Source organism: Musca autumnalis, unplaced genomic scaffold, assembly GCF_047663935.1.
Source record: "Musca autumnalis isolate F117 unplaced genomic scaffold, ASM4766393v1 scaffold_3, whole genome shotgun sequence".
Classification (NCBI taxonomy): domain Eukaryota; kingdom Metazoa; phylum Arthropoda; class Insecta; order Diptera; family Muscidae; genus Musca; species Musca autumnalis.
In genome coordinates, this window is record NW_027411866.1 from 49,169,850 (window position 1) to 49,194,075 (window position 24,226).

A 24,226-nucleotide genomic window follows, 5' to 3' on the forward strand; every position below is an offset into this window, starting at 1 on the left:
ATGGTATTGTGTTTTGTCAGAGGATACAAAACCTAAATTCGAAAAATTGTTTATATTGGAAAATATTTAATATTGGTCCCTGTTTTGGAAAAAACAACGATGACCCCGTGTGAGCTCGTGTAAAGTGCTTTGCTGCATTTTCTTTCTGGCATGGATAGAATCTCAATGTGTAGAAACCCTCCACGGAGAAAATTATCATCAGTTAAGATATTCTGCTCCTCCAAGAAATACGTATTAACGTAGAGGAAGATCTTAGTACTTTCATAAACGAAAGGAAACTTATTGTTGCTATTTTCTTCAATACTGTTCGTGGTGGAGGGTATAAAAAGTTCGGCCCGGCCGGAACTTAACGCCTTTTTTACTTGTTTTATACTATGTTGGTCTCTAGGTAAGAAGTACTATCATAAAGCTAATAAGGACCAGCTGGATGAGACGTTTCTAAAAACTACACCATCTCTGAAATTAAGTATAACAATTTTAAACCATTTTTAAGATTTTTCTTTCAGATAATGTAACAAAAACTGAAAATGTATCAATCTTAAAAAAACCTTTTATAACCCTAAATTTAGCTTCATTATAGCAAAAACTTCAACATTCTAATTTAAAATATTGAATTTCATTTCTGTGACAGTTTTTTCAAATTATGCATAAATTATCAAATGTTTTCTCTAATTTCAAACTTTTAACGTTCTTAAATATTTCAACATGTTTTTTTGTTTGATATTTTCTTCCTGCAACCCTTAGAGCAGCAGGCTCTTCATTTGTTTGCTAGGAAGCCCAAAGCATTATAATTTTCATTGAGGGCTAATTATGCAAAACTTGAGATGAATTTATAACAGTGTGAGTGTGTGTGCCATTAAGAGTGTGTGCATATTTAAATAAATAATTTGACAAAAAACGACAACTGAAATGTCCTTTAAGGCAAGAAATCACCGAACACCCAAAACGCAAACATCAACCCAGGCCATATGTCTTAATTTTCATTGCCCATTTACAGACTGGAGGGTTTTGTGTTTGTACCCTACACGGGGAGTGTAAACGTTTTAATAAATGAATTGTATATGGAGTAGGTATAAAATATAAGAGGAGTTCTGGACATTTTTTGATAAGTACACCAAACTTTGTACGTAATGACATTCGGGATAAGAGAAATGTAAAAAATTATAAAAGATAATATTTCATGTTTTTCTGTAAGGTCAGAATTGTTAATTTCTCTTACAAAACGATCACGAAATATATATTGTAGTGATATTTTATTATTCCCTGAACTTTCAAACTATAACCTCCTAGTTTATAGTTTAAGACCTAAACTATAACTTCCAATTGCGGAGTTTGCCAATCTAACAATATTTTTCTTTATTGAACAAAAAGTGTCTTTTAAAGTCATAGCAACGGCCTAAAATTGAGTGTTTGTCCCACCCTTTGTCACCCATTTATAAGATTGATTGTTGTTTTTGCTTTTAATTTAAACAACAACAACAACAAAAACACATTAATATGCATGAGTCCTAATGCAACAACATCAAGTCAACAGAGTTGAACAAAAAGTGAAAAGAGTTTGAGACACACTTCAAATGTGTGTTTGAGTTAAAAGGACATTATTAAGGACTTGCGGTAATAAATCTGAACAAGAACACATACATTTAGCCGCTTCACTGATTTTTAGCTGGAGAAGTGGGTGCATGGCTCCACCCTCTTGTCAACCACGATTTTAACCCTCCAGCACAAGAGCTAAACAATGTTTGTCATGGAATAAGGAATTTTTATTTAATTTACAAAAGAAGTTTTTAATTGTCATGGCAAAGTTTATTTTGACGAGAATTCTGTGATAAATTTCGCTTAAAACTAGACATGACAGCTATTATTGAAGGTACCGTGGTATCGCAAATGTAGATGCATATGTTGATATATTTTATGTATTCTCTAACTCCGCATGGAGTTTGCAGTTATGGATGGTTGTCTTTGGAGTATAACCGCAAACAATATTTGTATTAGCATTGCTTTCAGAAGTTTAAAATTTATTCATTAATGAGTTGAGGGGGTGAGTCTTGGAGTAAATGTCTTACTATTGGGAACCCTATATAAACAACGCGAGTCTTTAGTGGGCCTAGGTTCACCCTTAGTAATAATAACAAGTAAGTTCGGCCGGGCCGAACTTTTTATACCCTCCACCATGAAAATGGAAAATTTAGTTTAGTTTTATATGGCGACTATACCACAACGTGGGTCTAAGTCCACAATTTTTTATGCAAAAGTTGTTAACCACTGGGAACGATAAATACCACACGACATCACATTTTGCTCCAAAATGTAGCTGCAAAACTTGAAATTGTTGGTAGCGTTGTATGGGACCTTTGTCCGCAATTTTGGTATAGATTTTTTTAACCACTTTGAACCCTAATAACTTCTAAATACCTAAAATCGTGCCGTGCCGTATAGGAGATTATATCAAAGTGTGGACCTATACGCATAATTTAAATGCCATATTATAGTTAATTCGACCAGACAATGTAGCTAAAAACGTCAAAATACCTCAAATCGGGCGGTACCGTTATATCGGGGCTATACCAAAACCTGGTGCTATGACCATAATTTGTTGTGGAGAAGTTTCCTGATCTCTGGGAACCCTAAATACCACATTATATCTAATTCTATGGTATGCGCTAGGTATGTGCTAAGAGCAAATTAAAATTATTAGTATCTCGACAACACTAATAAGAAAGAATGGATTTGCCAGCGAAAAGCTATTTCAAAATAATCCTCGAACAGTCTTTAAACTTAATTTAAGCAAAGTTTTGAACTTTTATGAAGGAGATGTTGTACGATATAGACTTTATGTACGTTTGATACCAAAAATAACACAATGCATTTAATTTGTTCACCGTAGGATTTTTAGAGATTCTGGACAATTGTGTCTGGAAGCATGACCTCACCTACGAAGCAGGGCTACAAAGAGTGCCTTCCGTAAAATTTTAAAAACGAATTTTTCGAAAACTGACCACAAACTGCACTTATGCGTAAAATTTTGAAATGTTTGACCAAATCGGTTCCTACATTTTTAGCGAAATTGACTTTGATATAAGATTGCAAGAACATTCATGATGTGCAAAGATTAGATAAAATCAAAGCTTTATTTAAGATCCAATTTAATTGTTGGTCGTAAGGTCTTTACAGTTTTAGGGTAATTATCCTATAAAAGTTGTACTGCAGTAGTATGATCCGGGAGGACTATTTGATGCAAAATTTTAAAAACGATGCTACACGGAGGAAAGGGAAAGGCCTCTCTAACACATGTCCCAAACATATTTTGCAGCAAACATATATTTGTTTGCAACCAGTCCCAAACATTACATATGTTTGGGTCCTGCAAACAAATATATGTTTGCCCGCAAAAAAAAATGTATGTTTATGTGCAAACAAATATTTGTTTGGGTGCAAACAAATATTTGTTTAGATGAACTATAAATACAAACCCAAACCCCACAAAAAAACATACACCAGAGTAAGGCAAATAAAATTGAGATATGTTACAAAATGTTGGAAACATACATATATTTGTTTGCACCCAGTCCCAAAAATAAATTTGTTTGGATGCAAACATATTTCTAACACATATTTTTCTGCGTGTAGACTTGTCGCTAAATTGCACAGTTGCGCAACATTTTGAAATTATGTGTGCGAGGTACCCGAATGAGTGGAACTCTATAGTCCATGTTTGAACATGATGAGAAATATTACGACGCGCAAAGGTTAGACTAAAGGCAATCACTTCTTTCTATAGCTATCGTGCCCATCAGGCACATTAATTAGTTGGTCACCGTGGATTTTGCGGACATAACGCCTTAAATCATTTTGCGAGTTATGTCCGGGCGCCCGCTATTACGAGGGTACATTTTTTAGGCGGCAAGTACATAACTCCAAAGCAGACATAACTCAAAAAAAAAGCGTGAACATAACTCCCAACGATTTTGCCTTCGTCTGCCACAAAAACAACATTCAATACGCCTGAAGATCGGATTAACCACCCGTGAAACGTAGCGTAATGGTTGCATGTGTGGGACTTCGATAGACTCCTAATTTTTCAATGTATATAATAGGTCTAATAAGCTCAACTCGAAAGAGAATTAATTAAATATCACTATAAATGACCTTCGCCTTAATAAGGCAAAAATAAAAAAAAATCCTTTTAATTTAAATTTTTTTGTTTTGCTTAATTTATGAAACTATGTTAGTATCAGTTTGGAGAAGTTTTACCAGACTATGGTATTTGACAAAGATATTTCGTATACATATTAATTATTAAAATGTTTAATATAGACATATAAATATAATTTTTTTAGTAGTACGATTTTTTTAATCGAGCGATTTTTAAGGTATTTGCATATTTTTACAAAATTTTTTATTTTCTTAAATTGTGAAAATATTTTTGTAAAAAATCACGCGATTTTTTCAAAAATATTTTTGCCGTCGTCGCTTTTCGTGTTTCAGAAAGTATCTGCAGTAAAAATATTTTAGTAAAATATCGCGAGAAATGGTAATATTTTTTTAACATTCACACATTTTTAAAATAACTGTACATTTTCTGAAAATGAGCAAATATTTTTAAAAAATCTCTCTTTTTATGGATCTTCGCCAGCAGCGCTTTTCCACTTCCCGATACATCATTAGCTTCATAAGCTGACAGTGTTTTTATTTTACAGACAAAAAATATATGCACATTTGGCAGGCAAAATTTTCTTGAAATGTTGAATATAGTTCGATTTGTATTGGCTACTACTATTTTTCTTAAAAATTTTAATTCAATTATAAATTGTATTATGAAATGAAAAATGTCTCTGAAATTAAAGATATTTTTTAATGTTTTTTTTTATATATATTTGAAATAAAAATTGCGTATAGAAAAAATTAAATTTTAAAAACGAACATATCTCCCATTGGGAGTTTAACTACAATTACCATTATAAAACTAAAAACGAAGTGATCCAAATGAACCAACGGTATTTTCGTTGTCCAATAATCCCAACACGATAGAATTTTTGCATCAGAACGCTTGAACATTTTTCTGGTCAATCTTTAGTAGCACAATGTAATTTATCGCCTTTTTCCGAAAAATGTGCACTATTTCAAGGCCAAAACTGCCTGAAGGAACGTTCCAATGCTGTGATGTTCTAGAGAGTTCTTAACTATTGTCTTGGCTACAATTTTTCTCCTAATGTTGACTCAAAAATCGGAAGTGTTTGGCGCTTATATGCCAAAAAATTCAAAAAAAAACCTGGATAAAAAACTTTTACCGTAGACATATGCTCTAGTAGACTTTTTTGCTCAGTACTATCCCAAGAATCAGAAACTGGATGCGCCCATTAAGGTTTTTTCCTTCCATACAAATCGCCCCGGCCTAATGTACGTTCTTATCTCCTTCGGTGGACAATATATAGAATACTCAGGTTCCTACCATCGGGTATGCAATCCTCTTGCCAGACGGTGATGCGTTAATCAGTATGTCGCCTATGTTTATGATTCTCTCTATGTTTCAGATTGATGCTTACCATATTTAGCCCCATTTGCTCCACTTTGTTTCAAGCGACATTTCAAGATACGACGTCCGCGAATAGATCAGTATCAAACGAAGTTTCTGGTCTTTAGTCTAATCTCTTCAATTTCCTGCTGGAGAAGTTGGTATTCACATAAAATTTATGATTTTTAAAATATTGAGAATGGTTTCAGCCCCCCCCCCCCCCCCCTTTCCGTAACTTTTTTGAAAAGTTGTTAAAATTTATTTTCTTTTTGTAACAACTACAAAACAAACAAATGCAATTGTTGTAAAATAAACAATGAGTAAAGTTGTTAAAAACTTACGGAATAGGGGGGCTGGTCTGGTTCTAAAATGTTTCTAAAACAAAAGTTTTTGCAGGGGCTAGCTTTTGGACGCAAATAAAAAAGCAATATGTTTGTAAGTACATTTTATATCCACCTTTATGAACCATTTGGGTAAGGAAAGTTTCTCCCCACCGAGAACTCGAGGTAGCAAACTACTTATTGAATATTCATAAATGACAATTTTACTTTTGAAGCTCCAAAATGGATATTCACGACGTTCTAGGTACATAGTTCTGAAAAATATAACTAAATATCTGATAAGTCAAAGAAACGATTGTTAGTGACACACTTGAAGAACATGCTAAAACCACTCTACTTTTTCTTAAGTATTTTGAGTTCTTACCATTAAATGTGTTCTAAATAGAAATCATAACATTACTGTATTCAAAGTATTTGAAAGTATTAAGTTTACGTCCTTGTGAAGGGTGTAAAACCCTCTAATATCCAAATTTAACTGCCTTTGTACTAGATCATTTTATTTCTTCTTCATTTATTTTATAATGTAATTCCAACATTAAGCAATTATTCTTTCAGCTACCAACATTTTACAAATTTTAGCTATGTCATTTTACTGTACAAAACTCTAGATGATGTCAGCATTTTTACAAAATTCTTCTCGCTAATTGCAATATATCTTGTCTTGGGAAATGCGATATTCCGTTTGGAGAAATTTCATACAACAAAAAGAAAAGAAAACATCCTTTGTGTTTCCGCGTCATAATATAATTAAGTAGGAAATTTCATTTTGCCTTTGAACATTTTAAAAGCTGATTAGTACGCACAACATTTCACAAATTTTCTTTGAAGTCTAAACTAATGGCGAAATGCAATTATTATTGGCATTGTCCTTTTTCTCCTCTTGAAGGGAATGCTTAGTTGGCAAAAGAAATCATGACTTTCCCCCCACCTTCATTAGGTAGTGCTTGTGCTTCTATTTACCACAGAGGCCAAACCTTCTGTACCCTTCCTTTTGAAGGCGAAAAATAGATGCTTTGCAATTTTACCTCTTCCCAAACAAAATTTTTCAAATTCTACTTTTGTGTGTTTAAACGGTCCTTAACTAATGCCCGCCGATTTTTCATTTTTTCGCAAAAGTGTTGTGTAAAATGTACTCTAGAAAAAAATCACATTTGACACGCCCGAATAAAAAACAACATTTCATAACACATACACACAAACTGTGGCAATGTTGGGATACAAGAAAACAGATAAAGGGAAACATTTTATTATGCCAGCGACTGTTCATCAAGTATACCAAAAATGAAATATGATCCAGCATTCTATTACAATGGCATGACACCTAAAGAACTGCAACAACGACAACAACATTAACATCACAAGGACTCAATAAACATTTTGTCAAAGGTTTCGAATTTTCCAAAGGAGTTCGAATTAATATTCAAATCTTGTTCAATCTGAGATTAATAACTGACGGAAGGTTGTAATAAGGCTTCTGACTAATTGAAGCTGTTTAGCGAATGGGATATGCTAATTTTTAGCCAAAAACGAGTAGTTAATTCCCTTTTCGGGAATAGTTTCAACCCCTAAAAGTGACAGAGTATGTCTCTGCTGTGTTGTCATCGCGAAAGTCATTAATAGAAATTTATGACTGGCATTCATTTGGGAAATATTTGCAAAACGCAATCAATAAACGTTACAATTTCAGATGTTCGAGAGATAAAAGTTCAATGAACTACTGTTTGCCAAATATGTATTTTCCACAAGAGAATGCTCGGTCGAAAAATTATTAATTGCAATATGTGGCAATATACTACGACCATGCTTGTTGTTGTAAATGCTCGGGTGCATTAGAAAGTTCTTTCAAGAAGAAATAAAATAAGAAAATGAAAGAAAACAAGTCGGAAAGAGTTACTCTGATTTGCGACAGAAATAAATTCAGTTTAATGATTTTGCTATACACCATAAAAGAATGTCTTTACTCTCCATCATAAGATGAAGCGTACACTTTGTCATTCCGTTTGTAATACGTACATTCTACATATACATATACATTCTTGATCAACATAAAAATCTAAGTCGAAATAAAGAACTCCGTCTGTCAGCCCGTCAAATTGTTGAAATCGAGATAGAGCTCGCAATATTTAATATAGAACCATATAATTTGGCATAGCAATTGATGTTACTCCCAGGATTTTAGGTTATATCGATTCACAACGAACTGCCTGATTTTTGGCATTTTTAAGGCTGACATATGGTACTTAGTCTTCGCTAGAGATGCAAAACATGCCTAGATAGAATTGTCGTTATAGGTCCATGTTTTGATATAACCTCCATAGAAAGATACCGTCAGATTTTCGGTATTTTGAAGGATTTTACCACACTGCACTATAGGTAATTTGGACAGGGTTTTCAGGCAAAATGTAGATTTTTGCGAGTTTTCTAATTTGATTCGTAGAAAGAACATGTCAAATTCTATGGATGTGCAATTTGGTTTCAAAAATATTCAAAACTCGCGGTGTAATTCGAATTTAAACTCAAAATTTCGAAGACAAAATAAAAATGTTAAAAAAGATTAAAACTCAGAGCAGAATTTAAACGCAATTTGTAAGAGTTTGGTAATAATCAAATAAATAGAAATGATATTCAGTGGAATTGTGGCTGTGTGTACTTTCCGTTTTAAGAAATAATTTTCAATTTTGTTTTTTCGAAAACGCCACAATGTTTCTAACAGAACACGGTGCTCTTGAATCAAATTTAAATGGAAGGCGCTTACACCTGCGAAGTTTTTGCGGATTCTGAAACTACAATGTTCATAGATTAGAAAAATCAAAAAATAAAAAAATCGCCGGAGCGCTTTTTAAATAAATCGCGATTCAAGTTGACATTTTTAGGGGTTGTTTAGGTTTTCACGATTTTGCTTAGAAACCGCAAGTCCTATCAAAATGAGATTGAAGAAAATGTTGTAGCTATGAAAATTCTCTACAAGATTGATATTTACGGTATTTTCTTAAGTTTTACCATTTTTGAGATATTGAAGTTTAAATTGGGACAATGCTGTATCGCCCCCTTATGCTTAGTTTACATTTGGCGTCGTTTCGTGATTTCGCGCGGAATCAAGCAAAATTTTTCATGATTTCGCATACAAAAATGAAATCATCTCAAATCATTTCAGCGAAATCAACATCGAAATCACAGTACACATGATATACAACCCTGCTTTTGCCTAAAAAAGTTGCAACACTTTTCACGTATCACAATAAACAAGGTAGATGGTCAATTGCTGCAACAAAAAATTTTAGTGTCAAAATTTTTAAACAATGTGAAAAAAATATTAAATTACTTTGTTACAATGCTATTTTTCATTGTGTTCCCGTACTTTTTTAATGGTAATGTTAGAAAAAGAGCGAATTGTCAAAAATTGCTTCCCAATACAAATTTCTTAAAAAATACGGGAACGAAAAAATGACGGAAATTGCAAAAACTCCATCATAAACGTCAGAATCAACGTATCAGCTATCATATTAGATGTCAATGAACATGCTTGCTGCTAGTTTCTACTAGGCCAAAATTGTATGGCAGAAAACAGGAGAAGAGGGTGTTATTCGGCGCTATTTTTGTTTAAAGATAAGTGCAAGTCTTGCTAGATTTCGGAGTACGGGAACGCATTTTTAGCACTAAACGGGAAAACTACTGCAAGTACTAATATTGTGCAGGTTCTGAGCACAACTTTTACCTATCAAAATTTATTATAACGATGTCTCAACAATAAAATCATTTTTTTATTTTTTCATTTGTTGGTTCTATACACAATTAATACGATATATAGATAATTTTACGATAAGTTTCCAAATAAAGTTGTAAAGTTCTATATGTCGTATATTTTTGATGATTAATTCAATTTACAACAACTTTTTTTGAAATTTCGTGTTCGATCAGCTGCGCATATGCATCTACCTTGATCATTGTGATATGTTTGAAATCAACAAAAAATAAATGTAAACATCGGGTTGTATTTCAGGATTTCGTGAAATCCAGTGGATTTTGGAGCGCAAGTGTAAACTTGGCATTATAAAACAATGCCATGAAGGGCGCGCCTTAACTGACTTTTAATGAAAACCCCTTACACAGGGCAAGTTTTTGTGAATTGTGAGACAGCAATGTTCATAGATGAGAAAAATCCAAAAACAAGAAAAAAATCGCTGTAGGGATTTTTAAATAAATCGCGGTCAAAATTCACATTTTTACGTGTTTTTTAGGTTTTCACGATTTTGCTTGGAAACCGCAAGTCCAATCGAAATGGAGCTAAAGAAAATGTTGTAGCTGTGAAAATTCTCTACAGGATTGACGTTTATGATTTGTTCTTAGGCTGTATCATTTTTGAGATAAAGAAGCTCAGTTTACATTTTTAGATTTTTTTGTTAGGGTTTAGCGATTTTGCTTGAATGCGGCAAGTCTTATCGGCATAGGACCTGAGAAAATCTTATAGCTGTGAAAATTCTCTACAAGACTGGCTTATGTAATTTTTCCTAGGTTGTACCATCTTTTTAGATACACAAGTTTAAGTTGGGAAATTGCTGTCATGGCATTGTTTTATAAGGAGACAATACAGAATTGAATTGAATTTGAATTGTCCCAATTTCAACTTCTATATCTCAAAAATTGTAAAACCTAGGAAAATATCATTAAGGCCAATCTTGTAGAAAATTTTGATAGCTTCAACATTTCCTTTATTCTCATTTTTATAGATCTTGCGGTTTCTAATCAAAATCGCAAAAACCTAAACAACCCCTAAAATGTCAACTAGAATCGCGATTTATTTATAAAGCACTCCGGCGATTTTTTTGTTTTTTTTTTCTCATCTGTGAACATTGTAGTTTCAGAATCCGCAAAAACTTCCCAGGTGTAAGCACCTTCCATTTAAATTTGATTCAAGAGCACCGTAAGAAATAATTTTCTTAAAAAAAATCGACATATATGCTACAACCTAAGAATTTGTTTTTTTACAAATGTATAATTTTATATTATAGACTAGACAAAATTGTCTAACTTTGTCTGAAATTCTGCCACCTGAGTTATATCACTTTTTTAAAGATGCCGTCCTTGCTGAAAAATATTTTTTTTTTTAAATTTTTTTTTGTTGAAGGAAATATTAAAAACAAAAAAGCATCCGATTAGAACTGAAAATACAGTTTCTTTAAAGAAATGTTCACCATGTGTTGCAGTGCTTGATTGGGTGTTATCGCCGTGGGCATTCCTGCCATAATATAGGGGACAGGATTCGTCCTCTCCAAAGTACAAGAGAGAACCTGTAGATCAACAATACTACCAGGCAAGCTTGAATGACATTCATACTGATGCAGTTGCGCAGGTAGTACAAAGGTACAGTGTGAATGCGGTACTTGGATACCACCCCCATCCATCGCAGCAGAAGAACGACAGCTGCCAAAGGAATCACGAGTGGTTTTTGCCCAATTGTGATACGTACGATGCAGCCGCCTCAATTCACATTGGGTCCGAGTTGATGGCACGATACACAACACATGCCCTGTATTTGGATTTTGACTAGACGGCATGCATTCGTTAAATTGCCCAGTTAGCCCCACGCAACTGAATCCTGATTCTTTGTGAATGCAACCTGCCCAGGTTGCAGAATTTTTGAATCTGGACGTCGAGGAACCGGAAGCGGAAAAGATTTGCGTTGCTACAACAATAACAAAAATGAAATCTTAAGCTTGTATAGAATTACATATTTTTAACTCGGCTCTACTAAGGCAGTCTTCCAATATTTCGTTGATCCTACCTCAGAACTAAATTAGAAGAAGGTTGCGACATCAAAGGAACAGGATCCTTTCCAATCCCTGCTTTCACAAGATAATTCAAAACAAACAGTAAACTACAAGTGGTGCTCGATAAATTTGTGGCCAAGGCAACGGAATTTACTTGTGAACATTTTCAGCCGATCATTTTTCACAACTTTCGACGTGGATAATCACGGCAAGAGTGCATCGATTAAAATAAATCTTTGTATGGCGTTGAAGCACCATCCTATAGCACTATGATCTGGAATCTGGTTTAATGAATTAAATCGTGACCGACACTAGCAAAAAACGAAACTGGAATCAGGTTTAATGAATTCAGTCGTGACCGACACTCGCAAAGAAACCAAGGTCGTGAGTGTGGCCCAAAAACGGTCGTTGTGCCAGAAAAAAATTAAGTCGTCCATGAACCGATAATGCAAGATCGCCATGTTATATATCGCAAAATAGAAGCATCTTTTGGCATTTCTTCCACCAACTAACATTTGGCATTGCTTGAACGTCAGACCTTAAAAATGGTTACTTCTCGTTAGATCCAACACAATTTTACAATCGCTCAAAGGCAATCGACAAGAGTTTATTGTTGTACAAAGAAATTGTGAATAAATCACGGTGCTTTAAACACGTTTATAAAATCGTTACAGATGACGATCTATGCGTATGAGCCCGAAACACAACAGCAATCGACGATGAAGATCTTGGAAAATGAGCCAAATCCAACTAAAGTGGATCACGGAAGAAGCCCTTCGAAGCAAATGGTCGCCTGTTTCTTCGGCTAAACTGATCATGTGGCTACTATACGGTTTGAACGTAGGACGGTTGATTCTGAGTGGTTAGCCTGAAGTCTCCTGAGAAATTCGAAAAACAAACCAGACGAATCATTGTGTGCCACGACAATACCAACTCTCACACATCGATTGAAACCAAAGGATTTTTGGCCGGACAAAACGCGGCTTTGATGGGTCCTCTGCCGCACACCCCTGACTTGGAACTCAATGACTTCATTTGTATCCCGCAAATCAATGATTTTGGTCGCAAGAAAATGACATTTAAGGGTTTAAAAACTATGGCGGGGCTCCCCGGGCTTTCCCCCTGGCCACGTCGGTGCCCTACCCGCCAAGATTTTAATATAACTTGGCGAAATTTTTTCTAGACAAAATTGCGTCACATTTTGCAGATTTTTTCAACATGCCTGTCCAATTTCGTTTTTACGAAACGTTGCGAACAGCCAGACATGCATAAATAATTTCTGTAAAATGGCATGAATGATAACTCTCGAACGGAGCAATCGATTTGGTCCAAAGTTTGCACATCGTTTTATTCCTTGCAGATGTAGATCGGTTTCAAATATGGACTATATCTGTCAACTCATTCGGGTACATCTTACACAAAATTCGGAAAAAGTGAAGTTTAGGAGCTCCTCTCGGATCATTTTGAAATTTTTTTCGACAGGTTGTCCATGCTGTCTCCTTTACGACGGTACAATTTTTTTCTCGGGCAAGTCCATACTTCCTTAGAAATCCTGACGGCACCAACAAAAATGGCAAATCCTCCTGATAACTATCACAGGGAGTTTTTGATCGGCCCAAACTTTACACATCGTATTATTTCATACAGTCATGTATCAGGTTGGAATATGGATCATACCGGTCTACTCCTTCGGGTACCTCCCACACAAAATTCGGAAAAGTGAAGTGTAAGAGCTCCTCTTGGGTCGTTTAGAAATTTTTTCCTGAGATAATGACTCAAAGGCTCCAAAAACCCTGAAGAATCATACTTAAATGAAATTGTGCAAGATAACTAAAACTTTTTCGAAGATATCTTCCAAATTTAGTTTACCTTATTTTAATATTCGAGTTCTCTATGAATCAAAAATTGGTTTACTAAAAACTTTTTGTATATGTAAATGATTTGGTATATCTCGAAATTATGGTACCTACAGATTCTGAGAAGCTGAGCTAATATCTCCGTCAGCCCAGCAGCCTGATACTTTTTTATTTATTCGTTTTCCCATAGCGAAAATGTTATCAACTTCTTAACCCGATTTCCCAGAGCAACGTTTAAAAATCTCTTTAAAAGTAACTGCCAACTTTTTTTATATTATGATGTATTAGATGTCGAGTTCAAGATACAAAACATTGTATAATTTTCACAATATCTACCCCAGTGTGCACATAGCTTTTCTTTTTTTCCCTGTATCCCGGGCATCTTAACATGCAACCGACCATTTCCGTGGTAACAAACAGAGACACATTCGCTCGCACCCATGTATAAGTGTACATTGTCCCCATGAGCTTTCTATTGCATTTGTATACGTATTTCTTTTTGCTTAAATTGCACTGAATTATATCCTAAACGAATCCAGCGGGATGAAGAAAAACCTCTTCGCTATGAAATAAACTGCAGTAACACCAACAACAACAATGTCATGTTTGACTTTTTGTTACAAATGAAAGGGGTGGTGGTATTGGTGGTGGTGATGATAAAGACTAAAGTCCAGTACATAACCACTGGGTCGCAGCGGCGACGTGCACTCATCAGGATATTCTGGATATGTGTGCGTACATGACAAGAGATTTAGAAGAAATGAAACAAAACAGATAAAAACACACGCAATAATAATGCATTGCCTTGTCCTATGTTGTTGTAGTTAATTTTTTGTTATTTTGGAACAGTTTTTAGTTTTTCTGCCGGCAGAAATTACGTTAACGACGTCGATGATGATGATGATGACGACGACAACAATAACAGCAGGCACCAGGCACGCGTTTTCATGACAACAGACATTAAAGGATACAGGTGAGAGAAAGAGCCAAAGACAATTTGTGTATGGGGTGAAAAACTGAATAAAAATAACCAGGATATAAAAAGAAAAATTTCCACTTTGTGTGTGTACGGAATGAGAGAACATTTGTAAAACCAGAAAATGGGACATTTTCTAGAAATGCATTAAACAATTGAGGATATTTTTCATTGTATAATATTTCTATTCTCTTAATAAATAGCCTTTGTTTTAAACTCTCTTAAATGTTATGCCTCTCTTTTGTTGGAGTTTTCCTTTTGCACCAGAAAAGGGTGTGAATGCCGGCATCCTTTAACCAACCACTAACGTTGGCAAGAAGAGTTCAGCTATACATTTTGTTGGGGTAGTTGTTCTCACTATGGTACATAGGGAGAGCTGTGGTTTTTCTCTCTATCTCTTTGCACAGGATATTCCAATATTTCCAATTCGATTGCTTAGCGAACGGGAGTTAACGTGCCAGGACATCGGGCAGCTGGGCACATACTGTTATCAATCGACAAACCATAAGGATCGTCGTCCTCAGTCGTACGTGTTCGTTTGTTGCTTTCGTTCGTTCATTTTTCGAGAACATTCAGTTTTAATAATCTTTAGTTTATTGTTTTCGGACTCCTCTGCACTCTATAAATGCAATAATTTTGTGTTGAAACCAACCAACCAACAAAGGGAAAGCTAGTTAGAAAAATCCCAAATAAAAAAAACAACAAAAACCCTAAGAAAACCTAAAAAACAGATCATCACCAAATCCAACAACAACACCTTAACTAGGTTTTCAGTTTCAACAACTTCTAGTCCATTCAAAACTCGGTTCACAATTTTAACTTAAGTTTCGTTAAAAATTGATTTTTGACAACAACAACAACCAAAACAAACCAACACCGGCTTCCAAACTCAAATCCGAGTTAAACTTGGCAAAGTAACAGAAACTCTAATATCTCCTGTTCACCAACAACAACAGCCAAAGAACACCACCAACAAAAATCAAAAAAAAAAAACTAGGAGGAAAAAAGATTTAAACGGGCAGTTTGCAATATTATTTCTAAAGTTAAAAGAAAAAAATCAAATAATAACAAATTCGTAACAATTTATTCAAGATAATTGTTAAGAATACAGAAGGCCAAATTATTTAAAAGAGAAAAAAATATCTTCGTCTATGTGTGCATAATAAATTGTGTTCAACGTCGTTTTTCTAGTCAAATTTTTGTTGAATTAAAAAAATTAAGAAAAAAAAAAACTAAAAACGGTTTAAATAAATTTTTGTCCCCGCTAATAAATTTTCTGCTACCACTCGGTTATATTTGAATCTTGTTTATTTATTATTACATTTTCAAAAGACTTCTACTGCGAGTCTACGTTCACTGGTACATGGAACAAAGATATATCTTCAGCAAATAGAAATGTAAGTATGGGAAGATTTGAAATGAAAATACATTTACCTATAAGATTTGTTGATCATGACTGGAAATTTTTAAAGTTTTAACGTGGTCTAATATGTTATACTTTTCAAAAAGTCAAATATCATTTCATTCATATATAAATCATCCTAAAAGTAGGCAATATTTTGAAAAATATAATATTTAAATAATACACTGTGCTACAGTTTAAAAACAGCTATATTTAAAGTTATCATATCCGCCACTAGAAAAAAAGACCAATGACTAGTTCGAATGGACAACCAAACACAGTTTTGTGAAGGAAATTAGAAATTAGCCATCATAAATAAAATAAACAATATAAAAATTAAATAATGTAAATAATGCCTTTATATACAAAAGTTGCATACATATTCTCGAAAAAACTCTGAGTAATTAAAAAAAAAATCTAAAAATGTTTGATAGTAATATAATAGACACATGCTTAAAATCAGTTTAAACCGGACATGCTAACCACTTCTACACTGAATACCAGGGTTCGACTCCTATGCTAGAGAGCATCGAAACGTGTACAACGGTGGCAAAAACCCATTACCGTAATATTGGTTACATTTCCTGAAAAATATAATATTTCATCAACCCTGTCAAAGTTACGCCGCTCGGACTCAGCTATAAAATGCGACCCAATATAATTAAGCTAAATATAGTGTTCATGCCATGTATTTTTTACAAAGGAAACCTTTTTGGTTGTTTGCAGCAATTGCATCGTATCCTGAATAAGTTTGTGGCATTTTACAAAAAGTATGGTCTTTTCTAATTAATATTCCTTTCGAAAAACTGTTTTCATGTCATTAATGGACATCACATAGGGGCAAACTGTTCCAGATATCGCCAAGTTTACTAGCCGGACTAGGACTCAAAAATAATTCCTTTCGAAAGTACTTTAAATCAATAATGACTTACAGCTTATCGTATGACGGAAACCCCCCTGAGGGTTTAACTACCGTTGGAAAATTGTTGTGTTATCTTGGTGTAGACCCGACTCATTAGTACTTTAACTCAAAAGAAGTGATCTTATGTCAAGTGTTTTAAAATTCATCAAGGGTTTTATTTTTTCATATATTACATTTTTATGGCCTTCATGTAAAGATATCACTCACATAGAGGATGTCGATCACTTTGTGATTCATGATTTGGTTATAATTTGACGTTTAGGTTTTCAGTTAGAGGAATTTCTGTCTACATATAGTAAAGTAGATAGCCGAGATAAATATAAAGCAATCATAAAAAACCGGTGATTAAACAGGAAAGGTAGTGAAGTATAGATCGGCATTTTAAATTGATTTGATATTTGTTTGGTATTAATACTTCTCAGAATTGTCAGAATGGGGATTAACCCTATAAAGATTTTAGTCAACTTTAACTTTTGGATTTCTATTTTTAGCTATTCGAAAGCCTTGCACTTATTGCCAAAATTAAGATCTACATATATTCGGAAAATCGATCAACTGACTAGAAGTTCTCCGCACATTTAAATATTTTGGTAAACTTTGACTTTTGGGTTTTTTATTTTTTGTGATTCGAAAGCTTCCTACTTATAGCCAGAATAAATATACACATATGTTCGGAAGTAGACCAACTGCAATGGTGAAATTTTTTCCATACCAAATTGTTTCACTTTTTTAAAATTTTATCAAAATGTCTGTCCAATTTCGTGTTTGGTGCCTCATTTAAAGATTTTAGTAAACTTTGAATTTTGGGTTTTTTTTTGTGATTTGAAAGCTTCCTACTTATAGCCAGAATAAATATCTGCATACATATGTATGTTCGGAAGTAGACCAACTGTAATGGTGAAATTTTTTCCAGACCAAATTGTGTCACATTTTCCAAATTCGTGTTTGGAGCCTCAAATAAAAAAACAGCCGTGGGAGCTATATCCAAATCTGAACCGATTTCAATATAATTTGACAAATTTATTTCTATTTTCTAATTGCATTCAAATTGGAAACAATTTGTGTGTTTGGAGCACCAAATACCTCAAATCGTGCGAACACATCTCGAATCGATTTCAATATAATCTGTAACCATTTTTTCTCTACAAAATTCCGTCACTCATGACAAACTTCATCAAAATTAAATGGAGCGAAAATATATATGGGAGTTATATCCAAATCTGGACTTTCTTCAAATTAAAAATATTTCATACATAGCGTGTATATGGGACCTACATCCAAATCTCACCAAAAGCAATAGCGTTCTTTCTGTGGCTAAACAAATGATCATCCTCAATTTTCTGCTGAATCGGACAAAAAATATGACCTGTATGTTACGAATGGACGGACATGTATAAATCGACTCAGAAAGTGATTCTATGTATATCCTTATAAGGAACTATGGTTCTATCTCGAAATGAATGCACAAAGACATAATACCCCTGACCTCAATGCGGGTATAAAATTATAGTTAGCTTAAGTTTTTTCTACAATATTTCTTATTTTTGCCTATTTAGGTCCAGTTCTGTTAACACTGGAACTAATTTAAAACACCCGTTTTCCGTTGTTGCACGGAAAAAAGTACATCTGAAAAGTGAAGTTTCATACTTATCATAATTAATAGCAAAGTGAAATTATTTTTTTTTTTTTTTGATTGCTTTTGATAAAATGTATAATTTGTGATCCACAATGGGTAGAAGATACTGCTAAAAAAATTTTAAAAGAATGCCCGATTGTAAGAATTCTGTACGTTTTAGAGAAAAAAAAGTTGGAGACCGACGAATTACTACGTTATAGAGAAAATTCGTCATAGAGAAACCGGGGTCAAATGGCAAACCAGTCATTTTTAAATGAAATTAAACTATGCTAGTTGTCATTGAAAACTTACGTATTTTACATCAATTTTTATTTTAACAGTGTCGATAAACTAGTTTTGCTTCTCCTTTTTAGTGTGAAATCCAATAAAAAACACGGTTTATGATTATTTTTTGTTTCACATTTATTGTGCAAATTAAAATGAATAACGTTTTTCAAAAAATCGTTATTGAGATATTATTTTGTGTAAGAATTTCCACTTGTGCATTAAAAAACTTCGTTATAGAGAAGTATTCGCTCTAGGGATGTTCGCTATAGAGAGGTTAAAATAGGTGAAAAAGTGTGGGAAAAGTTGTGTTTTCAATTTTTATTCGTTATATAGAAAAATTGTTATATGGAAGTTCGTTATAGAGAAGTTCGACTGTAATATAATAAAATCCTGCAAAGCTAATAATCTTCGAAAAGTATTTTTTTTTATTTTCCAAATAAAGTTCAACTGTTTTCCCATTGGAATTGTTCAGTTAAAATAATAAACATATTTTAAATATTTTTTTAATTTATATTTTATTAAAATTTTGTTTAGCAAAAAATTTAGTAAGATAGTGTAATTTAAGATTATATTCACCCTTAAAGTAGGCAACATTTTTAACAAGAAATTGAACTCACTTTGGTCCAATCGCTAAAGAAAATAAATATACATACATACGTACATACATAGATACATTTAATAAATATGTACATTAGGGTTATAACTTTTTTGCAAAAATCAAAAATATCACCATATAGCTGTGAAGAGCATAGACAAATTTTAGAAAATGCGTTCTCAATTTTCCCCTACCGTTGAAAAAGTTCGCGCAGTTTTCCATTGCAGTTATTTCTTTTATTTGCGTTATAACGGCAGGAAATCTTTCTGCAATAAGCTATTTTCTATTAAAATTTGATATAATCTTCACAATCGGACAATTCTACGTATATCTTATATAACATTTTCACCAATATTTTAATCTTTTTTTTAACTTAAATTAAACATATGTATAAAAAATATTTGTTCAAAAAATTAAAATGAAATTTTTTACAAAGAAAAAAATTATGAAAAGGCCTTTAGAAATCGCTGTGGCTGCGGGAATTTTTTTGACCGAATCGACTTTAAAATGACATTTCCGTTAACAGGAAAATATATTTGCCACAAGGTACTGGTGCGGTTTTTTTTTTATACCCCTAATGTACGTACATGCACTATTCTATTCATTTATTTGTTTCTCTATGAATTCATAGAAACAACGTGCACCTTTATTTAACTAAAGATATTTCTCCCTTTTACATTATCACCCAAATTATCATAATTTGTTATGCTTATCAAACATTAACAATCTCCCGATACTAAAATTGCCACAATTTCAGCTGTCGTTTAAGGGAATAAAAACAAAACCGTCAAAGAACAAATAAATAACAGCGGGATACCATTGCCGGGGCAAATGGTGGTTTCCACTTATATGGTGTAGTGGTAACAGGGAGTTTAAAAAGGGAAGTGTATCTCTAATATTACTAATAAAATAATAAATCAATTAATGCTAAAGAAAAGGATGGAAAAAATGTCTTGGAAATTATTTGCCGCAAAATCATGGGTTGCATTTTTAGATATATTGATTCGATTCGATTTCTTGCAAGCAATTTAAAAGAAAATAATGTTAGGAGGCTTAAATTTTTTAAACAACATTTTGTAAAATCGCATTGTAGTATACAATACCAGCGTCACACCCTTCTTTTCACTCTTTTCTATCTATCTAGTATGTGACCAGCCTCATCATTGTAGCCATCTCTCAGTTAAATTTTTCTTCCATAGACCTTTATTCGCATTGATATTCTGTATTGTGCTTTACAAAATAGTGGTTGAGTGAAAATATAGTGTCGGCAGGGTTGTTTAACGGCTGCAGCAGCAGCACTTGGTGTTGACTCTTTTGCACTTGTTTTCCATTACACTAATGCTCCTCCACATCAAATAAGTTGAGAGGCCAAATTGTATGAATAGATACAGAAAAATATGTTCCATTTCCAAGCCAAAGCTGCGGCTGCCGCTTGTTTATCTAGCTAAAGAGATTCTCTAAAAATTATAATTGTCTTTCTGCTGACATCTAAGGAGCGTGGGTTTGAGCAGAAGCATCACGTAATGCCGAACATTGGTATTGTGGGAGTGAGACTTTATCCTCAATTCAAGATATACGTAATAGGTGGTTCGTGCAAACAGGAAGCTGCTGGTGCTGTTTTTATGTATCACAAATTTTCCTTCACCCCCTATTTGTTGTTGTGCTTTGCCGGCTTTGTATATTTAGCCTTCCAGTTTTGCTCTCTTGAACTCTTACCAAAAAAGCATTGGCCGGTAAATTTCCCCAAAATCAGAAAAGAAACCCAAAAGCGAAAGAGAATGATTTTGTTATACACTTCGCTTCAGTATTGATTGCCTTTGGGAAATTTTATTTTATTTTTAGCGCATGCATTTAGTTAAATAAAAATAACACAATGGATAAATTTCACAAATTATGCAAGAGGGTGGTAATAAAAAAAAATAATAAAATGTTTGGAAATTGTATTTTGATAAACTAAAAGTTGGAAGACGTTGGGATATCGCCAAATTTGTATAACCTACACTAACAGCAGAAAAAAAGGAAGTGGGAAAGGACTATAGTCGTACTGGGCCCACCATGTCATACCCTACAACATCATTCCGTGGCTTAAACTTTCCTTGGACTGAAATTCTTTTAAGAAAAACGCTTCTCATCTCAAATTCATGGGATTAAAGAATTATTTTAAGCTACTAGGGTTTAGGCCATGTTTATATTATGGCCTTTTGCAGGGTTAACCTTGTTTATGAGGATTTATTTGAAATATAAGCAATGGAATTGACATTTGAAACCCAGTGGGTTTGTTAAATCTGGTTATATATAAACTTACTATTAGTTAATTTTATTTGTAACTAACAGACCCGGGTCCGCATTGCTGGACCGTCCTTTTTTAACGGCAACCTTTTATTTATATTATACTTTACAATTCAAAAATAGGTATTTTCTACATTATTTCTTCGGGTCTTTGTCAAAAGAAATTTTTCATTGAGGATTTATTGTTCTTTCCTAACGTACAATGTCAGATTTTCCGCCCAACATGCTGTTTAGGATTGTTAGTCGTCCTTGTTACCTAAGTTTATCCTGGCGCTATCTATTTAAAAAGTTTAAATGAATAGTTGAAGTCGGATTCTTCCGCTTATGGAGTCTGATACGTTCTTAAGGTGAGAACACAGTCAGCTCTTAGCTTAATTTTCCTGCTTAGCTTATTTCTTCACTATGCCGCTTATTTCTTGGTATCACACATCGAAGCGTAAAATTCATGGGCGCTATAAAGATAATTATTTCAATATACCAAATAAAATTAAATTTTTTAATATGAATTGTTCGTAAATAATTAGTACCGAACATGAAAATTACAGCCAAATTCTATTTTTCAGATGGAACATGTGTTTATATCAAATTGAATGTCGAAACGAAATGTCAAAAATGAAGCCAGGCGAAGACTTCGAAAGTTCAACAATTTTCAACTTTGTGGCCTGAAGCCTCGCTTTGTTGTGGCCTTTCCTATTGAAAACAGTACACGTTCACTTTTGCGCTTTGAAGCGAGGCGGAAAAAAATGCAACAAAAATTCATTGTGTTCTCGCCTTTAGTTTTTCATTCCCAACTCTTCTGCTATTCATAAAAATAGACATTACCACGGCAAAATCTTGAACATTTTGTGCAAATGTCATGTCATGTCATTCAGTTGTTTTGGACATAGAACACATTTTATAAAGAGGCGTGGTCGGGCCCCAAAGAAGTGGCTACATTCTGAAATGCCGGCTAAACATTCTGAAATGGGGCTAAAACCTTAAAAATACCGAAATTCGGGCGAAATTCCGTTCTATGGGGGCTATATCAAAACGTGGACGCTATACGTACAAATTTTGGTAGAAACTTTTGTAGCCTCAAAGAAAACCAAATACCAAATTTTAGACCTTTCGGTAAGATAATGTGGCTAAAACCTTCCAAATACCGAAACACTGGAGGTACCTTTCTAGAGGATGATATCAAAACGTGGACCCTAAACAGATCTTATTTAGGGAGTCATATCCCTTCGATAGATATCGCGCCCACTAGTCATTTCAGTGGGTTATAGTATAAATTTTGGACCAGTATGCCAGGAAGCATGGACTTGTCCACGGAAAACATAATATCGTTGTAAACAGGACCACAACGAACAGCATCGGTATACATTTCCAAATGATCTTCGAACAGAGCCTGAACTGCACTAAGGCGCAAACGTTGAACTTTTGTAGGAGAGGTACCCTAAAAAGAGGACCGATGTGGGCCCTTTTAGAAGTTAAATAAATTTGGACGAAATAGTAGGAGATCCACAGTTTGGACCAAATGCACGATATTTCTTGAACTGAAATTAAGAGTGGACACAATATGACGAAGGGCAAAATTTGGACCAAATCGGTTGATCGGTTCGGGAGTTATCGTGCTCTCCAGGCGCTACATACGGTGCCATCGGGATTTTTTACCCCTTTCGGGCTGTTTTACAAACAACTATGGATTTGCTCCTAAAAAATTTTACCGTCGTAATTGAGGCAGCAAAGGAGTGGTCAAATATTGTCCATATTCAAACCTGATTATATCTGGTAGATATATTAGGATGTGTAAGGTATGGACCAAATCGGTAACTCCCTTCAAGAGTTATCGTGCGCACAATTTTTCCGAATATTTTTGAACTTTTGTGCGGGAGGTAGCTGAAGGAGTGGACCGATATGGCTTATCTTCGAACTTAAACTAAGTTTGTACAAAATATTACGAAGGCCAAGCTTTTGACCAAATCGGCACATCCGTTCGAGAGTTTTCGTGCGCTCCAGCCAGCCAGATGGACATGACTAAATCAATTCCAAATTGGCTGAAACGGATTTCGATCACATTTAAAAATGCATATATTACAAAAATAGATTTTATTAGCATAATAACATTTTCTGAGGTCGCAATAAAGCGGCCACTTTCATTTCTCTAAATGTTCCAAATTTATCGATAGGTAAATAGATTAGAAAGGACAATGTTATTAAAAAAATATTTTAAATACACATTTCCGTATTTACATATGTACGAGTATATGTTCAACATTTAAATAAACTTTGTGTAATTATTAAAATATGTCCAGGCCGTATACTACTTTTTTGTATCTGTCCCAAAAAATCCCTATTATATGTAATTAACTTGACAGCAATATTTTATTATTGTCAACAATAAAAATATACATAAACATTAAGAAAAAAAAACAACCAAACCATAATATTATCTAATACATTTCCTTCAAAAAAAGGATACGACATAAAAGCAAGCAGACACACCCTTTCGCCACAAGAAAAATAACAATAAAATCCCAACTATTTTCTAGCATTTTTCTCTCCCTTTTTACTAATACGAAAACCCTCTCATCTCTGTTAGTCATTGGTATGTGTGTTAATATTAACCCCTCCAACCACCAGTCTATTCTAATTCAAAACCCATAAATCTTCCAAAGCA

General features: G+C 33.8%; 1 protein-coding gene across 10 annotated transcripts in view; it reads left to right on the forward strand.

The window, feature by feature from the left end:
- fne (ELAV like RNA binding protein found in neurons) overlaps nucleotides 1–24,226 on the forward strand; it is a 175,748-nt gene that overhangs the window by 129,294 nt on the left and 22,228 nt on the right. For 2 of the 10 annotated variants that reach the window (XM_073975207.1, XM_073975210.1), the window contains exon 1: nucleotides 14,931–15,853. The exons of 6 other annotated variants lie outside the window; for them this stretch is intronic. The gene's annotated coding sequence lies outside the window, so the exon portion shown is untranslated. Of the gene's footprint in view, nucleotides 1–14,893; nucleotides 15,854–24,226 lie in introns of those variants that run through there. 2 more of the 10 variants (XM_073975215.1, XM_073975212.1) reach the window with 2 other exon arrangements.